Genomic DNA, 25769 nt, shown 5'->3' on the forward strand with positions numbered 1-25769 from the left:
GAATTGCAGAGGTCCTGAAGAAGAAGGGACAACACTGCAAATATTGACTTGCTGCAGTAACTCATTCTAACTGTCAATAAAAGCTTTTGTTACTCATAATATGATTGCACTTGTATTTCTGTATGTGATAAAAACATCTGACAAACACACAAAGATTTTTACCCAATTAATTTAACAGCCCCTCAGGTGGTGTATAAAAAGCCCTTTCTACATATTTAAAGGCTGCAAGTGACAGACTACATATGCCACCATCTTCAGTTTTATAGCACCTAGAACGGGGCTTACGGCATCATGTTAAAGAAGAGAACAAAATAGTAGAATGGAGTAGTAGTTTTGGTGCTGGATCAGTTATTTGAAAATTTTCAATTGATCCATAAAAAATATCCAGCACAGGTACAGGGTACAGACAACATATCACCTACCTGTTTAAAGTACAACTGCGCTCTTTATCATAGCTGTACGATAGTCATAATCAGAGTGTGGTTTCGCTTGAAAAGCGTAGGTGATACAATGTTACCTATAACGGTGCCGTGTTTTATAGATCAATTGAAATTTTCCAAAAAAATTATTTCGAAGACAAAACTTGAGCATTTTGATGCTGGATTAATCAGCTGTTTCCCCACATTGTTTACTCCAGTCCAAGGAAGGATCCATAGTTTACACTGTGATTAAGCTGCCCCCAAAATACTGGGGAGCTGGACTTTTTGGAAATATATTTGTAAAGAAAAGAACAGCACCCTGGTCAGGGTGATTTGGGATACTAAACCATCCACAGGTCCTTATAGACTCGTGTTTTTGTTTCCAGAATCGCCCTGTATGATTTTTGAAGTTTGCGCCAAAAAAAAAAAAACAAGCAATAAACCTGAGTGTCTGTGCGCTGCAGGTAGTGGAGAGGAGGGAGGAGCCGCTGCAGGATACAATGTACCTGATCGGACTCACATCTAGGAGATGTTGCCCCCCCCTTCCTTTTCCTCCACCCACAGCCCTTGTAAAGGTCAATTAGGGACCCTAGACCACAAGTAGTTGGTTTCGGGTCCCAAATCGACCTCACAGGTCCTCTTTAACTAATTTTGTAGCTCGCAGAACCACGTGCCTGATGTGATTAGAAAATGGAAAAGCTTATCTTTATTATGACACCAAAAGCATGTTTCTAGGTACTAGAGGACCAAAGATAGCGGCGTCTGCCTCTGCAGCCTCTATACGCGACTCATCTTGGGTAAAATATGACGCTTCTCTGCATATTTTCACATGACTGGAAGAGATTCTTTTTTTTTTTATATATAGGTAAATGGCAAAGATTTCACATCAAAGAAGTTTTTTAATAAGAACATTTCCTACCCTAGCTGAGTTAAATTGGGTAAAATGACGGCACTTTAGAAAACCTGCTTATGAAAACCTGGCAAGAGTCTTTTTAACCCCTTCATGACCATCTTAAAATATATGTCAGGCGAAAGTGAAGGGGAGTATGGAGAGGACTCATGTATAGAGCCCTCTCCATCCTTTAACTGCTGACTGCAGCGGTCAGTGCTGGAACCAATTGCAGCAGTTAACCTGTTAGGCCCACCCCCCCCCCCCCCCCGCCCCCTCCATCTTTAATGTTACTCCATCGAAGGGTGCCGACCAGCCCAGTGACAGCTAGGAGCCTATTAAAGGTCAATAGTATTTCTATATTACAATCTGAGACACACTTTAATAAAAAAGCAGTAAATCTACAAGATATTGTCAAAGTGATCAGACCCCCCAGGGTGCAAGTACACTAAAGGGGCTGAATAATACTAAAAAAAAAAAAAAAAAAAATACATGAGAAAAAATTAAAAAAAAAAAAAAAAAACACCTTTTCCCTAGAACATAAATAAACAAGGAAAATCAGAAACATAAGGTATCGACACGTCCCAAAATGTTCGATTAAAATTTAAAAACAATTATGAACCCTGTAACAGAAAATAGCAATGATACCTTGCGCAGCTCCATGCACTGAAGTATGAAAAAGTTATGGGTGTCAGAATATGTTTTTTTTAAATGCAAGGTTTTTGATTTTTTTTTTTAACATATTAAGACATTGCATAAACTATATAAATTTGGTAATCTCTGCGATGGTACTGATCCAAAAGAATAATGGAGAGGTGTCATCTTGACCACACATTGAAAGCTGTACAAATAAAGCCCCTCAGAATGCGGTGCGACTCTGGGGTTTTTTGCCAATTCCACCACTTTTGGAATACGTATGGCACAGATTAAATGGTGCCACTAGATTAAAAAAATTGCTGCGCGTATAACAAAAAAAAAAAAAAAAAAAAAAAAAATAATATCAAAAAGTTATGGCTACTTGGAGATTAGTGAAGCTGTAAACACACACAAAAAACTATTATATATACACACACATTTTTTTTTAATATAGTTTTGAAGGGGTTAATGCCCCGTTTATTAGGGGGTCCAAAGTTTCCTGAAAATCCCATATTAGATGTTGAACCTTGTAGAAATATGACAACTACTGAGCATTTGGTATGCAAGAAGAAACATATATGGGTCCAGACAACCCCTTTAATAACATGCTCAATATTAAGGGAGAGTGTTTAAATATTATTGACAAAAAACTTCAGCAATAAAAATTTATAAACTTTTAAAGGTGCAGCACCCATCATCAGCACAGTGCAGGATAAGCAGGGCAGTCACCCATCATCAGCACAGTGCAGGATAAGCAGGGCAGTCACCCATCATCAGTACAGTGCAGGATAAGCAGGGCAGTCACCCATCATCAGTACAGTGCAGGATAAGCAGGACAGTCACCCATCATCAGCACAGTGCAGGATAAGCAGGGCAGTCACCCATCATCAGCACAGTGCAGGATAAGCAGGGCAGTAACCCATCATCAGCACAGTGCAGGATAAGCAGGGCAGTCACCCATCATCAGCACAGTGCAGGATAAGCAGGGCAGTCACCCATCATCAGCACAGTGCAGGATAAGCAGGGCAGTCACCCATCATCAGCACAGTGCAGGATAAGCAGGGCAGTCACCCATCATCAGCACAGTGCAGGATAAGCAGGGCAGTCACCCATCATCAGTACAGTGCAGGATAAGCAGGGCAGTCACCCATCATCAGCACAGTGCAGGATAAGCAGGACAGTCACCCATCATCAGCACAGTGCAGGATAAGCAGGGCAGTCACCCATCATCAGCACAGTGCAGGATAAGCAGGGCAGTAACCCATCATCAGCACAGTGCAGGATAAGCAGGGCAGTCACCCATCATCAGCACAGTGCAGGATAAGCAGGGCAGTCACCCATCATCAGCACAGTGCAGGATAAGCAGGGCAGTCACCCATCATCAGCACAGTGCAGTATAAGCAGGACAGTCACCCATCATCAGCACAGTGCAGGATAAGCAGGGCAGTCACCCATCATCAGCACAGTGCAGGATAAGCAGGGCAGTCACCCATCATCAGCACAGTGCAGGATAAGCAGGGCAGTCACCCATCATCAGCACAGTGCAGAATAAGCAGGGCAGTCACCCATCATCAGCACAGTGCAGGATAAGCAGGGCAGTCACCCATCATCAGCACAGTGCAGGATAAGCAGGGCAGTCACCCATCATCAGCACAGTGCAGAATAAGCAGGGCAGTCACCCATCATCAGCACAGTGCAGGATAAGCAGGACAGTCACCCATCATCAGCACAGTGCAGGATAAGCAGGGCAGTCACCCATCATCAGCACAGTGCAGGATAAGCAGGGCAGTCACCCATCATCAGCACAGTGCAGGATAAGCAGGGCAGTCACCCATCATCAGCACAGTGCAGGATAAGCAGGGCAGTCACCCATCATCAGCACAGTGCAGGATAAGCAGGGCAGTCACCCATCATCAGCACAGTGCAGGATAAGCAGGGCAGTCACCCATCATCAGCACAGTGCAGGATAAGCAGGGCAGTCACCCATCATCAGCACAGTGCAGAATAAGCAGGGCAGTGGTAGGGGCAGGCTGACAGTGTCCTCTGCCATACACATGTGCCAGTGCTGCACACTGACAAGACATACAAGGTACCAACCTACCCCTGGGCACCAGGCTGGCATCATGCAGATCCCTCATATTGCGATGCTGATGGGTGCTGGAGGTGGGTGACATTGCGGAGGGGATGAGGTGGATGGAGCATCATGTCGCACATCACCTGCAGCACATCGGACACACTGTACCGGATCCTCAGCGCAGTAACATAACGGGACGTGTCATGATGCCAGTGATGTGCCGGGCTCCCCCGTCCTTACCTCTGCCTTGTGCCGCGGACACTCCCGGAGCCTCCGGTGACGCAGAGCGGACACGCACACCCCGGGCAGCCGGTAACGGGCAGCTTTATCGCTGACAGCCAGTTCTCCTCAGCAAACACCTCATGACGTCAGCAGCTCACGTGACAGAGGCGCGGGTCACGTGGTGCGGGAACCGGAGCGGGCTCGTTCCGAGGGAGACGTCACACAAGGGGTTAATAGGAGAGGTCTGGGGGCAGTTGTGAGGGGGGAGGATGTGCTGTGTGTGAATGAGCTGCGGGTAATGGAATTGGATGGGGCTGCGTCTTTAGAGACAAACAAATGTTTTTCAGGTACCCGCATTGCATCCTGGCGGCAGCCCGGACATCCTCACTAATTCCTGCAAACAGACTCAGATGTGGACATTAACTTCTGAGGATATACGTCCATTATACACAGCAGAACCGCTCCAAATGGACCTACCCGGTCCATAACGTGCTCCTTATTCATAGACATATATACATATCCATATACATCCTGAGGATGCTGAGGCGCGGCTGACTGCTGACCTCTAGTGGTGGGTTTTGATATTGCGTTTTGTAGTCAATTATCTGAATTAGTGTTACTTCTTATGTGCACACCATGACTTGATTGGAATTGTTATCTGGAAAGTCAGGAGAGCGTTACATTGTGGCCAGGGGTGTACCAAGCCTGTCTGCTGCCTGAGGCGAGCCATAGAAAGACGCCCCCCCGCCCATATATGATATATTGCAGGGAATGTCAGGACCAGATCCATCATATTGGTTTGGTGTAAAAATAAAGCAATGCAAAATGCATACAGCGTGCCGTCATGTAGTATAAGATAGATAAAGCATATCGTACCGCCATGCAGTATAAAATGCATACAGCATATCGCCTGTAGTATAAAATGCATACATACACCTACAAACACTAAGCCAATTTTTAACCAAAAATATAAAAAATCTTTATTACACAATGTTTTTCATTAAGAAATACAAATTTCACAAAAAACAAGGGGGAATACAAGCGGATGGTGAGGGTGTCACACAGGAAATTTAAAAACATGAGCGACTGGGAGAGTAGTTGATATTCAAAAAAATCATATCACATGGGATTAGGGTGGTAATACAATTCATGTAAAAATAGCATAAGACATGCACCAGAAACTGACACAATTGTCTAACGATGGTAATACAATCTTAATGCAAAAAGTGCTCAGTGCATGTGCAAATATAGCAAATAAGCATACCCATGTTGTATTGTATCTCCCGTCTGCCGTGGATGGGCTCCCCGACACGCGTTTCGGCGCTAGCCTTCGTCTGGGGGTATTGTTCCTATGGCCGCATCTGGGTTTTATTTGGGGATCAGCCAATAGTGAAATTGTGCACTCACCTGATTGCAATTAAGAATTTGAACCGGCGGAACTAATGGGCGCACATACCCCGGAAGGTGTCCGCCCCCAGCCCACACTCGTCCCCGTGCATGTGACCAGTCATGTGACGGTGACGTCACACCAGGACACGTGACCGGGAAAAAGTTATGGGAACAGGGGGCGGATCCCGCCGCGTCTGCGCGCACACCTCTGGTACGTTAGCAGGTAGAAAATGTGCCGATATAATGATTCTTTGGGAGAGTATTAAAAAGCTTGTACAATAATTCTAAAATTGACGGAATTTCCATTAGTCATCACTTGTTCTAACGCAGGATAGATTATGTCAATTCTGCATGGAAGGTCAGCAAAATAAACCAAAAAGAGGGGAGAAAAGATTATGTTTTAGATTCTTCAGCATATTATACATTTATCTATTTGTGGAATATATGGATCCCTCATATTTTGGACTTTTTAAGGTGAAAGAAAAATAGAAAGTGCAAGGAGTGGTTAGTGAGGGTGATGGTGATGAAGTGAAAGAAAAGGAAAAAAGGGGGTGAAACTTGTACTAGGAAAATAGGAGGGATCCATAAAGGTTTTTTTCAACAGTGTATGGCTCACTATCATAGGCGTGAGTCATGCGTGATAACATTTAAATTTGACCACAAGAAATTAAACAAAATAAAATATTAATATTAAACAAAATTGACCCTTCCCATATATGGGTGCATGAATTTTACTTTTGTAGTCATATGAGTACATGGTTAGATGATTATTGCAAGATATAACAAAGTTGTTGTCCTCATGCATAGACGGGGTAACCGCTTCACAGTATATGTATGGATCAAGAATATGACGGGTGAAAAAATGACTACACTTGTATAAGTGAGGGATCCATATATTCCACAAATAGATAAATGTATAATATGCTGAAGAATCTAAAACATAATCTTTTCTCCCCTCTTTTTGGTTTATTTTGCTGACCTTCCATGCAGAATTGACATAATCTATCCTGCGTTAGAACAAGTGATGACTAATGGAAACTCAGTCAATTTTAGAATTATTGTACAAGCTTTTTAATACTCTCCCAAAGAATCATTATATCGGCACATTTTCTACCTGCTAACGTACCAGGGGTGTGCGCGCAGACGCGGCGGGATCCGCCCCCTGTTCCCATAACTTTTTCCCAGTCACGTGTCCTGGTGTGACGTCACCGTCACATGACTGGTCACGTGCACGGGGACGAGTGTGGGCTGGGGGCGGACACCTTCCGGGGTATGTGCGCCCATTAGTTCCGCCGGTTCAAATTCTTAATTGCAATCAGGTGAGTGCACGATTTCACTATTGGCTGATCCCCAAATAAAACCCAGATGCGGCCATAGGAACAATACCCCCAGACGAAGGCTAGCGCCGAAACGCGCGTCGGGGAGACAATCCACGGAAGACGGGAGATACAATACAACATGGGTATGCTTATTTGCTATATTTGCACATGCACTGAGCACTTTTTGCATTAAGATTGTATTACCATCGTTAGACAATTGTGTCAGTTTCTGGTGCATGTCTTATGCCATTTTTACATGAATTGTATTACCACCCTAATCCCATGTGATACGATTTTTTTGAATATCAACTACTCTCCCAGTCGCTCATGTTTTTAAATTTCCTGTGTGACACCCTCACCATCCGCTTGTATTCCCCCTTGTTTTTTGTGAAATTTGTATTTCTTAATGAAAAACATTGTGTAATAAAGATTTTTTATATTTTTGGTTAAAAATTGGCTTAGTGTTTGTGTTTGTAGGTGTATATTTCTAAAAAAAGCCAAATAGACGATTTGACCGAGCCATAGAAAGGATTGAGAGATAGAATGAGACCATTATGGTATAATGTATATTAGACAACACGAATATATATCCTTCTCTACTTTTGTAGCCCAATTTTTTGCATATAAAATGCATACAGCATATCGCCTGTAGTATAAAATGCATAAAGAATATCGCCATGTAGAATAAAATGCATACAGCGTATCGCCATGTAGTATAAAATGCATACAGCGTACCACCATGTAGTATAAAATGCATACGGAATATCGCCATGTAGTATAAAATGCATACAGCGTGCCACCATCTAGTAGAAAATGCATACAGCGTACAGCCATGTAGTATAAAATGCATAGTTTCCCCCCATGTAGTATAAAATGCATACAGCGTGCCACCATGAAGTACAAAATAGAAGTCCTGATAAATATCACAAATACTCCATATACATACAGCATATATACAAATAGTAGATACAGCATATACACACACTGCACATATATACACACATACACACGCATATACATATATACACACACACATACACACGCATATACATATATACACACACACATACACACGCATATACATATATACACACACACACACACATATACACACACACACACACACACACACATAAACACGCATATACATATATACACACACATATACACACACACATATATATATATACATATATATTTATATATGCAAAGATACATACCTTTACCTTTCTTTTACGGTTTTGGGGTCTTTTCTGCCTTGTCCTGCAGCACAGCGGGCGGTTTCAGGCCGGGAGTGAGGGTTGGAGGGGGGGGAGAGTCGGGACCGGGGGGGGGGGGGTCTTACAGACGGACCCCTCTGCCCACTGTGACCTCTGGTGAAGCTCTCTGGATGCTTTACTATAGTCCCAGACTGCAATAATCAGCTGTAAGGTGTCTGTAATGAAGCTTTATTGATAATCCTTAGTTCCACTACAGCAAATAAATGTGTAGCTCCAATTGTCACTGGGGCCAAATATTTGTCTAGAACTACAATTATAAAATATACAGTTTCGACTTACATACAAATTCAATTTAAGAACAAACCTATGGACCCTATCTTGCAGCCAGATAATACCATATATCCACCCAATAGTAATACTTTATATAGTGCACACAGATTACACAGCACTGCACAGTGCTCGCCAAATCAGTCCCTGTTCTGAATGGGGCTCACAATCTGATGTTTTGTAATGTGGGAGGAAAGCGGAGGACCCGGAGGAAACCCACGCAAACAAGGAGAGAACATACAAACTGTTTGTAGATGTTGACCGTGCCCAAATAATAAACACATTCCCTCCCCTCATTCATAAAGCCATAACTTTTTTATTTTCCTATTTACAGAGATATGTGGGGGCTTATTATCTGCTGGACATTATGGGGGACATTTACTATGGTGTTTCGGCCTATTTTGTCTCAACGCCTGTTCTCCTTTTCAACCTATTTATTAGCAAGCGGCACCAGAAAAAAGTGAGATTTTCAGCCACCTTCGATTCTTTTCTGAAAATCGGCGTGGTTTAGGCGGTATGGAAACTCCGACACAATTAATATGTGTCATATACATTTTTTGGGCGCAACAAAGTGGTGGAGAGTAGATCAAAAGAAATTTGGTCTAGCAGGGGCCAGAATTCCAAGCTTCAGCAGGAAACTTCCATTGTCAAAGACTGTCAAAAAATTTCTTTAGAAAAGTGGTGGAGGCAAAATTGGCAACTGCACTCTGATGTTCATACAGATGGGGCATCAATTCTATGATGGACTCTGCAAATATTTCCAATGTGTAATCCAATTGGCAAAATGCTAAATTGTCATGAAATGTGTGTAGCTAACGTGAAGTGGGGTTGGGCAAGTGAATATTTTTTGGAGTCAGCTGCTTACTGAAACCCACCCGGGGCAGCTTAGTGTGTTCTCCTACTAGTGCTCCGGACACAAATTACTCCCAAAAAATAGTCTCAGCGCCAGAAATGTGTCTGCTGAGCACCACAAAAATAAATATATACATCTTTACCAACAGCTAGTTGGAAAGCAAGCCAGTGGAGATTACGACAATTTAGATAAATCTTCCCCAATGTACTTTTTAGTTGCACTCTTTAATATTCCAGGCAATGTACAGGAAAGCTGGGGAAAATTCCAGTACAGTAAAATTGTGGCACTTTTACTATAGGCTCTGTTTTTACGGCTTTCTTTGTGCTGTCCACATGACACCTCCCCCTTATTCTTTGGTTCGGTACTATCACAGAGAGACCAAATGTATGTAGGTTTTTTTTTTTAAGGTTTTAGAAGATTAAAAAAAAATAAAAATCTATTGTACAAAAAATAACTTTTTCATACTTCAGTGTACGGACCTATGTAAGGTGTATTTTTTTTGTGGAAAGTGCTGAAATTTTCATTTATATCAATATATAACATCATAGAATCTACACTGAGAAACTAAGTTTTAGGAAAGTGTTAGATATAACGTGAATAATAAGAGTAAGATAAGAAAAAAATTATAAAATTTCGGATTTCAAAAATTTTTTGAAATATAACGGATTAATGGTGACAGATTTATTGAATATATAACTTTTCATTTTAGGCCTTGTATTGAACATACCCAAGAGGCAATTTGGTATAATAAGTATAAATTGAATGATTTCAGAAGATTTTAATATTCATGCAGATATGATTAGAAAGTGGTTCTACGAAAAAATTATGGGCAATTGCAGCAATAGATGAAAAAATAATGATCAAGAAAGGTGATTGAACATTCACCAGGAAATATTAAATAAATTCTTTTTGTAATCAGGAAATCATTTAAATGAGATTGGAATACAATTAGGTGTTCCCTCCATGATAAACCATTTTATTAGCTATATTAGAGACTAGAACATACTTAAAATCCTGCAGCACTCTAATATGCCTACTTAAAGGGATTTTCCAATGAAAGAAAATTCTCAATCCCCTAGTGATGTTAACACTATGAAGATAAAGTAAGACCCCCTTACTTTACAATTTTACTGTCACGGGTGTCTCTGCGATCCACGACTCGAATCGCAGGCACACCCGTGCCCCTCTCTGTGGCGGCGCCCTCACTTACCTCTCCACGCTCCTGTTTCCTCCTCATCTGGTCGGCGCACGGGTCCCCGCTCCCTAGGGCACGCGCACACCGGCTTTCGAAGATTTAAAGGGTCTACACACCACTGATTGGCGCTGGCCACTTTCAGGTTTTCAATTTAAGCCAACTGCTCCCATCAACCTCTGAAAGCTTCCTGAGAGTATTCCCTGTGTTCCTGTTCTGACCTCCCATAGTGACCCCGGACCTGACCCTGACTCTGCACCTCTGCCGCCTGCCTTGAATATCTGCCTGCTTCTGACCACAAGATCGTCTGCTGCTCCCATACCTCGACCTTGGCAGCCACCGCAGGCTAGTTGCACCTGTTGAACAACCTGGTGGCACTACGCGGCAGCAAGACCATCCTGCTTTGAGGCGGGCTCTGGTGAAGACCGGGTGGAATTTAGATTCCGGTCCCAGGTGTTGGTTAGTGTCGTCGTCTGCGGTGGCCCAGGGGGTTCACTGACCCCGAGCCTTGACATTTACTCAGTTTTATTGCTGTTTTAGCTCCTATCACTCAGTGATGGTCAGTGTATGATTCCAGGCTGTGGTTGGGGACTCTAAGCAGACAATTCATGATCCATCTAATTCTGTGAGCTGAAAATGTGTTTAGATTATCAGGGTATATACCATTTCATTCAGCTTCTGAACATCTTACTAGTATCTGACACATAGAAAGAGATAAGAGATGATGAGATCCATGACATACCTATTACACACAATGCAAACTACAATACATCTTGTCACGAACCCCAGTCACCGGTCTTCACACTCGGGGATACCTACTCTACGGAGTCCCAGAATTTAGCCCTTAAGCTCCTCCCACTTCCACAAAATAGCGTCCTAGCACTAAATTTACTCCACGCAATCTCAGCACCCCATCCAATCCACTCCCACCACCCACGAGTTACTTACGCAAAGAAGGCCGTAAGCACCTCAACCACACTGACCCTGATGATTACACAGCACATGCGCTCACTACTTATACGATATTACAATTATAAATTCACACAGAACATGCAATCGCTTACTACATAGACTATGCTAAAAATTACCTCTGGTAACGTAATTCCCTTCGACGACGTCATCGGGGAGCGGCGATCCGTCTTCATGGTAGCCTCGGGTCTTACGAAGACACGAGGCTATTTCGTTTTAACCCCTTCATTACAATGTGCTGATTGTAATTGTAATGATTGTAATGAATGAGGAGGAAAATCCCCATATACTGCCATACTGTAGTATGGCAGTATATGATAGGATCAATCAGACAACCTAGGGTTAAAGTACCCTAGGGAGTCTGAAAAATAGTATAAATAAAAATAAAAAAAAGTTAAAAAAAATTATAATAAAAAAAACTAAAAATTCAAATCACCCCCCTTTCCCTAGAACCGACATAAATATAAATAAACAGTAAAAATCATAAACACATTAGGTATCGACGCGTCCAAAAATGCCCGATCTATCAAAATATGATAATGGTTTTTCAATGCGTTTATCCCTGTAACGGAAAATAGCATCCAAAGTCGATAATGGCACTTTTTTGCCATGTTGAAAAATATAAAAAAAAATCTATAAAAAGTGATCAAAAGGTCGTACAGTCCTAAAAATTATATCATTGAAAATATTATCAAATGCTGCAAAAAATGACATCACCCACAGCTTCGTACACCAAAGTATAAAAAAGTTATTAACGCCAGAAGATGGCAAAATAAAAAAAAAAAAAATTGTACAGGAGGTTTTATTTTTTGTAAATGTATGAAAACATTATTAAACCGATACAAATTTGGTATCCCCATAATCGTACCAACCCAAAGAATAAAGTAGACATGTCATTTGGGGTGCTTGAAAGCCGTAATATCCAAGCCCTCAAGAAAATGGCGCAAATGCGTTTTTTCACCATTTTTGCTACATTTGGAATTTTTTTCCCGTTTCCTAGTACACGGCATGGAATATTCAATACCATCACTATGAAGTGCAATTTGTTACGCAGAAAACAAGCCGTCACATAGCTCTTTACATGTAACAATAAAAAAGTTATAGATTTTTGAAGGTGGGGAGTGCCAAATGGAAATGAAAAAACATATAAAATGCAGTACACTCAAAGAATAAAATTGTCAGATAAAATGAAAAAGATTAAAAACAATACACAAACAGTAAGGGAAAAAGGAAACAAAAAACTCTTGCTATTGAAATAGGAAGAAATTCTTCTAGACATCGATCCAGTCTTCAAGTGTGATAGAGTCCCCCAAACTGAACTACGCCATGTGGCTGCTTTACCAATATAATCATTTTGACCCCCACCCCTGGCTGTGATGTCACTGTGAGGGGGATTTTTCTATCCCCCTCCCATCAGTGAGGTACTTTCTGGGTCTGGGGTTTTATCAAAACCCCATAACTTTTGATTGGAAGATGGCACAATTGTGCCATTGATCCAACCAAACGGGTGCGTTATTCCCATTAATCTCATACCAAACTTGGGGTGTCTTAGCCTAATATCAGGGGTGTTCTGCTATTGGCTGCCTAGAAGCAGCTTTTGAGCTAGTACAGCCAGGAGTCTTCTTGGGAATGATGCAACACGTTTTTCACCCCTGGATTTGGGGATCCACTGCCTATTCCTTGCAGATCCTCTCCAGTTCCTTCAGGTTTGACAGTGAACATTCAGTGACAGTCAGCACTGCTATATACCTCCCTCAGATAAAGACCTTATCTGTCTCTAGCTTGTAGAGTGAGTCTCTGCGCACTGCTGTTTGCTAGCAGAAGTGCCTGTGTCTGAGCTGGTCTTGTAATGCTGGGGGGAGGGGAAGGAGACAGAGAGCACTGCAGTGTGTAGAGAAGAGAAGCTATTTATGCGGAGAATCTGACTATAGTCAGAAGATTTACGGCCTGATCCAGGGGCAACCAAAACAGGTTGACAGGTTTGAATTATACCTATGAAATGCTGTATATTTGTTAATAACAGTGAATTACAGAATGTGTTATTTTGTTATTCTAAGTAAATGTAAGAATCTTAATGTCTCCATGGGTTAGATAGAATTTTCTACTTTGGAATACATATTTTTAGGTGGTTAACATGTGATGTGGTAGCATTGTATCCGTCTTTAAACCATGATATTGCCCCAACAGCTTTAGCATATCACCTCAACAATACAGTAAATACACTTGTGAAGTTAAAGAGTTCCTACTACAGGCTGTGGATTTACCTTTGACAACAGGGTCTTCTTGCAGCTATGTGGAGTTACCATGGGGGTGAAATCCGCCCCATCGTTGGCAAATATTTATATTTCGTTTTGGGAAGAAAATTTTCAGTTTTCTTTGGAGAATCCGTTGCTCTCACATATCAGATGGTATGGTATCATAGTATATAAGGCCGGAAAAAGACGCAAGTAGATCAAGTCCAACCTTTAAGGATTAAATAAATGTTTTTTTCCCCATAACCCGTGATATTTTTTCTCTCCAGAAAGGCATCCAGGCCTCTCCTGAACATGTACATAGAGTCCGCCATAACAACCTCCTGCGGCAGAGAGTTCCATAGTCTCACTGCTCGTACAGTAAAGAACCTTTGTCTATGTTGATGGTAGAATCGCCTCTCCTCTAGGTGTAGAGGATGCCCCCATGTCCTGGTCACAGGCCTAGGTATAAAAAGATCTTTGGAGAGATCCTTGTACTGTCCGTTCAGGTATTTGTACATTGTAATGAGGTCTCCCCTCAGTCGTCTTTTTTCTAAACTGAATAATCCCTAATTTTGTAATCTGTCATTGTATTCTAGTCCCCCCACTGGTGCCCAAAACTGTACATAATATTCATGTGTGGTCTGACCAGGGGTTTGTATAAGGGCAAAACTATGTCTTTATCATGAGAATCTATTCCTCTCTTGATACATCCCATAATTTTATTTGCTTTAGAAGCAGCCGCCTGACTAAAAATGGTCACTAAAATTAAGTTTACCATCCACCAATACCCCCCAAGTCCTTTTCAGCTCCAGTTTTACCAAGTAATTGACTGTTTAGAACATAATTATACTTTTTGTTTCCATGGCCCAAGTGCATAACTTTACATTTATCTACATTAACCCCTACGGGACTCAGCCTCTTTTGGCCTTAAGGACCGGCCCCATTTTTCAAATCTGGCCTGTGTCACTATAAGTGGTTATAGCTTTGGAACGCTATGAGATATCCAGGGGATTTTGAGACTGTTTTCTCGTGACACATTGTACTTCAAATTAGTTTAAAAATTTGGATGAAATCTTTTGCGTTTGGTTATGAAAAAAAAAAAATTTGGCAAAAATTTGGAAAAATTCTTTATTTTCAATGTTTTAAATTCTCTACTTTTGATGCAGCACCCAAATAAATTAATAACTTACATTTCCCAAATGTCTGCTTTATGTTGGATGGTTTTTTAAGATTCCACATATTTTACTAGAATGTTATGAGGCTCAGAATTTAGGTATCATTTTTCACATTTTTTGTAAAATCACCAAAACCCGTATTTAGATGGACCTGCTCAACTTCTAATTGACACTGAGAGGCCTAAATAATAGCAAGACTCATAAATTACCCCATTATGGAAACTAAACCCCTCAACGTATGAAAACCCACTGTTTGTTAACCCTTTAGGTGTTTTATAGGGGTTTAAACAAAATGGAGGTGCAGTCTGCAAATTGTAATTTTTCACAATACACTCATTTTGGGTGGAAAATTAAACATTTACAATGGATAAAATGAAAAAAGGCTCCACAAAGTTTGATACCCAATCTCTCCCGAGTACACTGATACCCTCTATGTGGTGGTAACCTGCTGTAAGGGCGCACGGCCGGGCATAGAAGGGAAGGAGGCGCCATCCAGATCAGTTTTGCTATGTCACATTGTACAGGCTATAATTTTTTTCTTTTTTTAATGTGGACCTATAGGGGCTTATTTCTTTTGCCACATGAGATGCACTTTTCTGGTACGTAATTTGGGGGCATCTATAGCTAATTGGTGAGATTTTATTAACTCTTTGTTGGTGGAGGAAATGAAAATCATCAATTATTTAGAAAATTTTTATGTGTTTTTTTTTAACCATACAATAAAAAAAGTATATTATTTTTATTCTACGGGTCGCTACGATTACGAAAAGACCTCATTTATATAGATTTTTTTTATTTTTCCCATCTTTACTGAATAAAAAGTAATATGGCAAAAATGTTAATTTTAGCATCACCGTCTTTCATATGCATAACTTTTTTATTTTTCGCCTCACAAATCTGTTTAAGGGCTTATTTTTTGCAAGAAGGATGGTTCTTTTTAGTGGTCTTATTTCAGAGTGCATAACATTTTTTAAATCACGTTTTAGAGCATTTTTAATTAAAATTATCTTTTTTTGAAACGTTTTTTGTGTTTTTTTTTCTCCGGCTTTTACTGTGCAGGTCCAGTAACGATTCTGTTTTATTATACAGATTGTTACGGACGGGGAAATACCAAATATGTGGGTGTTTTTGTGTATTTTATACTTTATGAAGTGTTTTTATGGGAAAGTGACATTTTATTTTTATGTATTTATTTTTTATTTATTCTAATGTGTAGTGTTTAGTGTTTTTACTTATACTTACTTGAACTTGAACCAGCGATGCTCTGATACACTGCTCAATACACTGCTCTACAATACTATTTGTATGTATTGTAGAGCAGTGTAAACTGTCTGAGCATGCAGGCACATGCTCAGACAGTTTACAGTCAGACCTAGAAGGGGTCTGACTGCCAGGGAGAGCGGGCAGCCCAGCAGAGGATCGGATCCTCCTAAGCGGCGCAGGGGATCCAATCCATAGCGGAAATACCCTTACACGCCGCGGTCATGCTTGACCACGGTGTGTAAGGGGTTAACACCCGCGATCGGAGTCGGCTCCGATCGCGGGTGTTACAGCGTGGTGTCAGCTGTGATAGACAGCTGACAGCCGCTGCTTCTGGTGCCAGCTCCGTTCGTGAGCCGGTGCCAGAAGCAGGACATTATAGCACGTCCCCGTGCGCTTAGCATCTAGCCGTGGGGCCGTACTAGAACATCCTGGTGCGCCTAGGGGTTAAACCTCATCAACCATTTCTCTGCCCACTCGTCAAGCTTCCACAAATCTGTCTGTAATGCTAAACTATCAACCTCAGTATTAATAACTTACAGCTTAGTAACATCTGCAAATATCGAAACTTGATTGTGTAAACCCACTACAAGGTCACTAATAAAAATATTAAAAAGAAGTTGCCCTAATGCTGCCCTTGTGGCACTCCACTGGTAACGTCAACCCAATCTAAGAATGTGCCATTAATGACCACCCTCTGTTTTCTATCACTAAGCCAATTACTTACCCAAATACACAGATTTTCTCCTATTCCCAGCAGTCTCATTTTATGTACCATCCTTTTATGCGGCACGGTGTCAAATGCCTTTAAAAAGTCCAGATATACAACATCCACAGCGTCCCCCAGATCCAGTCTGGAACTTACTTCCTCGTAAAGGCCAATCAGATTAGTCAGATTAATCACCTTAAATGCCTTATCTTTCTCGCTTATCGCTTTCCTTACAAGACTAGTTAGCCACATTGGCCTTTTCTTGTTCCTCTTATGCTTTTCCCATATGGTATTTTCTCTCATAAACCCATGCTGACACTGGGTTATAAGGTTATGTACCGTGAGATACTACAGGATAGCATCTAGAGATGAGCGAACATGCTCGTCCGAGCTTGATGCTCGGTCGAGCATTAGGGTACTCGAAACTGCTCGTTGCTCGGACGAATACTTCGCCCGCTCGAGAAAATGGCAGCTCCCGCCGTTTTGCTTTTTGGCGGCCAGAAACAGAGCCAATCACAAGCCAGGAGACTCTGCACTCCACCCAGCATGACGTGGTACCCTTACACGTCGATAGCAGTGGTTGGCTGGCCAGATCAGGTGACCCTGGGATAGACTAGCCGCTGCCCGCGCTGCTCGGATCATTCGGTGTCTGGATGCCGCTAGGGAGAGAGCTGCTGCTGGTCAGGGAAAGCGTTAGGGTGTTCTATTAGCTTACTGTTAGGCAGGAGTGATTCTCCAAGAACCCAACAGCCCTTCTTAGGGCTACAATAACGTTATACTTTTTTTGTTTTATTTGCAGCTAGTACCATATTGTGAGGAATTTGCAGGGGGACTTGCTACCGTTGTGTTTAGCTCTTAGTGACACACATATCCACCTCAAACACCAAAGTGGGAAAATTTATTAGGGGTTTGATTTCAATTAGGCACAGTCTGCCATTTACTTTTTATTTTACGTTTATTTTTTTAATAACTCAGTGTCATCTCATCTTGCATAGTAGTGTGCTTTCATACTTGGCTAGAAAATAGCCATAGGAGAATCCAAACGGCTTACTTACGCCTACAGTAGCGTTATATATATTTGATTTCTGGTTGATCTGCTGGTGGCTGTACTTGCTGCAGTGCATCTACTAGCAAATTGTGAGCAATTTGTAGTGAGACTTGCGACCGCTGTGTTTTGCGCTTAGTGACGCACATATCCATTGCAAAGACCGAAGTGGGAAAATTTATTAGGGGTTGGATTTCAATTAGGCACAGTCTGCCATTTACTTTTTATTTTACGTTTATTTTTTTAATAACTCAGTGTCATCTCATCTTGCATAGTAGTGTGCTTTCATACTTGGCTAGAAAATAGCCATAGGAGAATCCAAACGGCTTACTTACGCCTACAGTAGCGTTATATATATTTGATTTCTGGTTGATCTGCTGGTGGCTGTACTTGCTGCAGTGCATCTACTAGCAAATTGTGAGCAATTTGTAGTGAGACTTGCGACCGCTGTGTTTTGCGCTTAGTGACGCACATATCCATTGCAAAGACCGAAGTGGGAAAATTTATTAGGGGTTGGATTTCAATTAGGCACAGTCTGCCATTTCCTTTTTTATTTTACGTTTATTTTGTTTAATAACTCAGCGTCATCTCATCTGGCATAGTAGTGTGCTTTCATACTTGGCTAGAAAATAGCCATAGCAATAGGATAGCATCGTTTGGTTTTAAAAACTAAAAAACACAAAAAAAAACAAAAAAACACAAAAAAAAGTTAAAAAAAAACTAAAGTTATAACTCTCATTTTCAAAATGTTTAACCCGAGGGCTAGGGGTAGAGGACGAGGGCGGGGACGTGGGCGTCCAACTACTGCAGGGGTCAGAGGCCGTGGTCCTGGGCGGGGTGAGACTCCACCAGCTTATGAGGGAGCAGGGGAACGCCGCAGAACTACAATCCCTAGGTTCATGTCTGAAGTTGCTGGGACTCGTGGTAGAGCACTGTTGAGGCCAGAACAGTGCGAACAGGTGATGTCGTGGATTGCCGACAATGCTTCGAGCAATTTGTCCACCAGTCAGTCTTCCACGCAGTCCACCCATGTCACCGAAATCGGCACTCCTCCAGCTCCTGCACCTCAGCCTCCTCCCCCCCAGTCTGCCCCCTCCCAGGAAAATTTGGCATTTGAACCGGCATACTCTGAGGAACTGTTTTCTGGACCCTTCCCACAGTCACAAACCACTTGTCCGGTTGCTGCTGAGCAATTTTCCGATGCCCAGGTTTTCCACCAGTCGCAGTCTGTGGGTGATGATGACCTTCTTGACGTAGTGGAAGAAGTGTCTAAAGAGGTGTCCGACGATGAGGAGACACGGTTGTCAGACAGTGGGGAAGTTGTTGTCAGGGCAGGAAGTCCGAGAGGGGAGCAGACTGAGGGATCGGAGGATGATGAGGTGACAGACCCAAGCTGGGCTGATAGGCCGGGTGAACACAGTGCTTCTGAGACAGAGGAGAGTCCTCGACCAGAACAGGTTGGAAGAGGCAGTGGTGGGGCCAGACGGAGAGGCAGGGCCAGAGCTGGTGCATCAGTGCCAAATGTGTCAACTAGTGAAGCTCCCGTGGCGAGGGCTCTTGCGGCGAGGGCTAGATTTTCAGAAGTCTGGAGGTTCTTTAAGGAAACACCGGATGACCGACGGACTGTGGTGTGCAACATTTGCCAAACCAGGCTCAGCAGGGGTTCCACCACTACTAGCTTAACTACCACCAGTATGCGCAGGCATATGAATGCTAAACACCCCACTCAGTGGCAACAAGCCCGTTCACCTCCGGCCGTGCACACCACTGCTCCTTCCCCTGTGTCAGCTGATAGTCAGCCCCCTGCCCAGGACCCTGCCACAAAAACCCCATCGTCGCCTCCACGATCCTCCACAGCATCCACCAGCGTTCAGCTCTCCATACCCCAGACGCTGGAGCGGAAACGCAAATATAGTGCAACCCACCCGCACGCCCAAGCCCTTAATGTCCACATCTCCAGATTGCTTAGCCTGGAGATGCTGCCCTATAGGCTAGTAGAGACCGAGGCCTTTCGCAACCTCATGGCGGCGGCCGCCCCTCGGTATTCGGTCCCCAGCCGCCACTACTTTTCCCGATGTGCCGTCCCAGCCCTGCACCAGCACGTGGACAACATCATCAGTGCCCTGACCAACGCCGTTTCTGACAAGGTCCACCTGACCACGGACACGTGGCCACTATGTATCGCTGACGGCACATTGGGTTAACTTGGTGGAGGCTGGGACCGAGTCTGACCCTGCGGCTGGTCATATACTGCCGACGCCGAGGATTGCGGGGCCTACCTCGGTCCAGGTGTTTCAGGCCTACTATGCCTCCTCCTCCTCCCACCCCTCCTCCACCTCCTCCTCCTCCGAATTACCATCCGTGGCCATGGCGCCATCAGTCGGTAGCTCTAGGCACAGCAGCAGTGCCGTCGCTAAGCGACAGCAGGCGGTGCTCAAACTGCTGAGCCTAGGCAATAAAAGGCACACCGCCCAAGAGCTATTACAGGGCATCACGGCGCAGACTGATCTGTGGCTGGCACCGCTGAACCTGAAGCCAGGCATGGTTGTGTGTGACAACGGCCGTAACCTGGTGGCGGCTCTGCAACTCGGCAGACTGACACATGTGCCATGCCTGGCCCATGTGTTAAATCTGATAGTTTAGCGTTTCCTCAAGACATACCCCAATCTGTCTGATTTGCTCACGAAGGTGCGCCACATCTGTGCGCATTTCAGGAAGTCCAGCACAGATGCTGCCACTCTCAGGGCAGCGCAGCGCCGCCTCCAACTGCCCGCTCACCGACTGTTGTGCGACGTGCCCACGAGGTGGAATTCAACACTGACCATGTTATCCAGAGTTTACCAGCAGCGCCGAGCCATTGTAGACTGCCAGATGTCAACTTCCACCAGAACTGGTAGTCAGGTCAGTCAGCTTCCTCAAGTCTACAATGAGGAGTGGACGTGGATGTCTGATATCTGTCAGGTGCTGAGTAACTTTGAGGAGTCAACACAGATGGTCAGTGGCGATGCCGCCATCATCAGCCTCACCATCCCGCTGCTTGGCCTGTTGAAAAACTCTCTGATCAGCATGAAGTCGGAAGCTTTGCGCTCGTCACAAGAGACGGGGGAAGAAGATTCCCTTGTTGATAGCCAAAGCACCCTTAGGTCTGTTTCTCAGCGCATATCGGAGGAGGTGGAGGTGGAGGAGGATGAGGAGGAAGAGGAGGAGAATGTTGGCGAGACACAAGAAGGGACCATTGTTGAGTCCTTCACTGTTCAGCGTGTATGGGCAGAAGAAGAGGAGTTGGAGGAGGAGGAAATGGACAGTCAGGCCAGTGAGGGGAGTGAATTCTTACGCGTTGGTACTCTGGCGCATATGGCAGATTTCATGCTAGGCTGCCTATCCCGTGACCCTCGCGTTCAAAGAATTTATTCCAGCACCGATTACTGGGTGTTCACTCTCCTGGACCCACGGTACAAGCAAAATCTTTCCACTCTCATCCGTGGAGAGGAAAGGAGTGTGAGAATGCATGAATACCAGCAGGCCCTGGTTCACAAGCTGAAACAGTATTTCCCTTCTGACAGCGCTAGCGGCAGAGTGCGTAGTTCTGCGGGACAAGTAGCGAGAGAGAGTAGGCGAGCAGGCAGCTTGTCCAGCACTGGCAAGGGTACGCTTTACAAGGCTTTTGCCAGCTTTATGTCACCCCAGCAAGACACTGTCACCTGTCCCCAGTCTCGGCAGAGTAGGGCTGATCTTTACAGAAAGATGGTGAGGGAGTACGTAGCTGACCATACCATCGTCCTAAATGATCACACAGCTCCCTACAACTACTGGGTTTCAAAGCTGGACATGTGGCACGAACTGGCGCTGTACGCCTTGGAGGTTCTTGCCTGCCCTGCCGCTAGCGTCTTGTCCGAGCGGGTTTTCAGTGCAGCTGGTGGCATCATCACCGATAAGCGTACACGCCTGTCGACTGACAGCGCTGACAGGCTGACGCTTATTAAGATGAATAAAGCCTGGATTTCTCATAATTTCCAATCTCCACCAGGTGAAGGAAGCTCAACCTGAATAATTGATCCACTCCTCCTCCTCCTCATTTTCCTCCTTCTCCTCCTCTTTGTACACTAAAGCAGAGGAAACTGGCTATTTTTTGACAGGGCCCACTGGCTCTAGCTATAGTACTTTATGCATTTAATTTTTCTGGAGGGCCACCTACCCGGTCCTCTGTTTTAAAAAATTTTTGGGAGTGCCACATACAGGCACTCAATCTATTCAATTTTTCTGGAGGGCCACCTACCCGGTCCTCTGTTTTAAACAATTTTTGGGAGTGCCACATACAGGCACTCAATCTATTCAATTTTTCTGGAGGGCCACCTACCCGCTCCTCTGGTTTGAAAACTTTTTTGGACTGCCACATACAGGCACTCAATCTATTCCATTTTACTGGAGGGCCACCTACCTGCTCCTCTGTTTTGAAAACTTTTTTGGACTGCCACATACAGGCACTATCCAAATTAAATTGTCTCCATAGCAGCCTCCACACGTTGTCTCCATTGCTACCTCCAAAAGTCGTCCATATAGCTGCCTCCATACATCGTCCCCTTATCAAACGAGGTGTGTCAGGCAGAAATTTGGGTTGTTTTCATGGGTTCCACATCAAAGTTGTTAACTTTGTCGCCACCCTGCTGTGTTATCCACAAAATATACTGGCAAACTTTTATCATTTACCAATATTATTTCAGCGCTTCTTGCGCATCTGTTTACATTCCCCTCACCCGCCATATCCTAAACTTATAAGAACGCTACTACACTTGATCTTATACAAAAGGTTCTTAGAAGTGCTGTTTGGGGAGTAGCCTAGAGACAGGGGCTTGGGTTGGCGAAAGCTCGCCTGGCAGCGGAGCGCCAGCTCCATGCGCATCATGCGCTTCTTGCGCATCTGTTTACATTCCCCTCACCCGCCATATCCCAAACTTATAAGAACGCTACTACACTTGATCTTATACAAAAGGTTCTTAGAAGTGCTGTTTGGGGAGTAGCCTAGAGACAGGGGCTTGGATTGGCGAAAGCTCACCTGGCAGCGGAGCGCCAGCTCCATGCCAAGATCCAACTAACATAGTTTTAACTGCAGCACCTTTAATCTACTACTAGTTCACTGCCTCCATACATGGTCCCCTTATCAAACGAGCTGTGTCAGGCAGAATTTTGGGTTGTTTTCATGGCTTCCATGTTAACTTTGTCGCCACCCTGCTGTGTAATCCACAAAATATACTGGCAAACTTTTATCATGTACCGATATTATTTGAGCGCTTCTTGCTCACCTCCTTTGGTTCCTCTCTGCCACCCATTGGTTTGAAGCCTGAGTCCATTTAGAGTATGTCGCCATGCCACTCTCTAGCCTGCCGCTGCTGCCGCTGCCTCTGCATGCCGTCCCCTATAGTGTCAGGGTCAATTATTGGATGTTTTACATGCTATCTAGCTTCATTCTGTCACTCTGTCATGGCCATGCTGTTGCCCATAGTTTTGGCATAATGGTGCGATTAAGCAGCCTCAGAGGCATCCATGCATGCTGCCCCTGCTGTTTCCTGTCCATTTCCGTGGTGTTTCCATCCTTTTCTGAGGTTCCCAGGTGTTTGGCCAAGCTTCCCTGTGCAGAGCCTTGGTCCCCTTGAAAAATGCTCGAGTCTCCCATTGACTTCAATGGGGCTCGTTATTCGAGACGAGCACTCGAGCATCGGGAAAAGTTCGTCTCAAATAACGAGTACCCGAGCATTTTAGTGCTCGCTCATCTCTAATAGCATCTCTAACAAACCCCTTAAAGAGGACCTGTCACCCCATTTAACGGCACTAGGAGCTGCTTACTAAAGTAAGCAGCTCCTAGTGCTTGATCAAACGCCGCAGTGTTAGAGTGATAGCGTTACCCACTGCGGCGGGGTATAGTGTAATCATCGGACAGCTTGCAAAGCTGTCCGATGTATTCATGAGGGGGCGGTCCGAGGCGCTGCCTCTACCCCGGACCGCCCCGCTTGCTCCATAGGCTGGCAGTGACTGCCGCGCGCTAGGCGGCAGTCACCACCCCTAGTCACGCCCCAACCCCACCCCCTCATGAATACATCGGACAGCTTTGCGAGCTGTCCGACAATTACACTATACCCTGCCGCAGTGTTAGATAGCGTTACCGGAGGTTTCCGGTAATGCTATCACTCTAACACTGCGGCGTTTGTCCAAGCACTAGGAGCTGCTTACTTTAGTAAGCAGCTCCTAGTGCCGATAAAGGGGTGACAGGTCCTCTTTAAATATTTTCCCCACCACAGAAGTTAGACTTACAGGTCTGTAGTTTCCAGGATCACTTTTTGATCCTTTTTTGTATATTGGTACCACATTTGCTATGCGCCCTCAATGACCTCCTTCTGATATGGGAGGGTATGGATGCACAGGCATATGAATTTGTGAAATATATCAATGAAAATAATATGAAATTCATATTCACTTCAAATTATGATAAAAGATCAATCAATTTTTTGGACATCAACTTCGTGGGGAGAGACAATGGGGATCATTTACTAAGGGCCCGATTCGCGTTTTCCCGACGTGTTACCCGAATATTTCCAATTTGCGACGATTTTCCCTCTATTGCCCCGGGATTTTGGCGCACGCGGTCGGATTTTGGTGCATCGACGCTGGCATGCACGCGATGGAAATCGGGGGCGTGGCCGATCGAAAACCCAACGGATTCTGAAAAACCGCCGCATTTAAAAAAAAAATTGTGTCGTGAAAATTTCACTCACCTTCATCCAGGATAGGCTGGTGTATTTCGAGGCATTCCAGCGGACTTCAGCGCAGCAGCGCCACCTGGTGGACGGCGGAGGAACTACCATCATACATCCCGGCCGGACCCGAATCCAGCGCAGAGAACGCGCCGCTGGATGGCGAATGTGCCGGGTAAGTAAATCTGCCCCAATGTTGTTTTGTGATAATCACGTGATTTTCTCACAGGTGTATTTAGATATAGGTGCACCATTTACCTGTAGCCATGAATAAGGATTGTTCTTATCCGAAACGCATAGGATTGTGTTGATTAGCTGTATTCTTTGTATCCTGGCACTTCATGTTTTTAACATGACTGAATTAAAGAATTTTAAGTTTTTTTTATTAATTTCCAATGGTGGATTCTATCTTTAGAAGCTGGATTGTCCTCTTTTCTGTTGTGAATGTGCTGGTGAGCTGGAGTATCCGTGCTCAAGATACACACTGCAGTAATCATGATGAGCCTTCAGGTGAGAGGACTATTTTAAATTTTATATTTTTTAGTTAGTTTTATAGCAATTTTCAGATTTTTGCATATGGAGCCAGTACTAATATTATACCACTAGATGTCACTTTCTACCCTTACTGAACATTATATTTTTTGTATTATATAGGTATACAACATGGATAATAGTCAGCGCCTCTTAGAGTATCTCCATAGGAGATGAAGATTCCACAGATTCTAAATCTGCAACATGTAAATTTATGCATCAGATTTTAACAATTGATCAGTCATTGTAATACTGGAATCTGTACTTGTAACATTGTGGAGCTTATTTACTAATGGTCAGCGGATCGCACTTTTGGTGGATTTTAGCAATTTTAGGGATTTGTGCCGCTGTGACAGGTATCTAACAGGGCTTTGTGTCGCACGCGATCGGATTGTGGCGCAGCTTCGCCGGGGGGGGGGGGGGGTGTTCCGTCTGACGATCTGACTGATTTGGACTGAGCGCGGGATTTACAATTCAATTTGTGTCGCAACACAATGCACTTACATGCATCACGAAGAAGATGGTGAACTCCGGCAACCTGAGCGGGGAAGCAACACATG

The 25769-nt window shown here is 43.9% G+C and overlaps 1 protein-coding gene and 1 long non-coding RNA gene across 6 annotated transcripts in view; one reads left to right on the plus strand and one right to left on the minus strand.

The window, feature by feature from the left end:
* The window catches only part of ABAT (4-aminobutyrate aminotransferase), a 91752-nt gene extending 86139 nt beyond the window's left edge, over window positions 1-5613 (minus strand). Inside the window, exon 1 of one of the 3 annotated variants that reach the window (XM_072120760.1) lies at window positions 5505-5613. The gene's annotated coding sequence lies outside the window, so the exon portion shown is untranslated. Of the gene's footprint in view, window positions 1-4045; window positions 4162-4258; window positions 4432-5504 lie in introns of those variants that run through there. The other 2 variants (XM_072120759.1, XM_072120761.1) reach the window with 2 other exon arrangements.
* On the plus strand, window positions 4409-25450 carry LOC140075190 (uncharacterized). 3 transcript variants are annotated; one of them, XR_011849366.1, is made up of 3 exons: window positions 4409-4811; window positions 25094-25188; window positions 25333-25450. It is a non-coding gene; the product is annotated as an uncharacterized lncRNA (long non-coding RNA). The 3 variants fall into 3 exon arrangements; XR_011849367.1 differs by having other exon boundaries at window positions 4409-4587; XR_011849368.1 differs by lacking the exon at window positions 4409-4811 and adding an exon at window positions 7021-7091.
* Window positions 25451-25769: the final 319 nt, after the last annotated feature.

This window comes from Engystomops pustulosus, chromosome 8 (genome assembly GCF_040894005.1).
Source record: "Engystomops pustulosus chromosome 8, aEngPut4.maternal, whole genome shotgun sequence".
Lineage (NCBI taxonomy): Eukaryota > Metazoa > Chordata > Amphibia > Anura > Leptodactylidae > Engystomops > Engystomops pustulosus.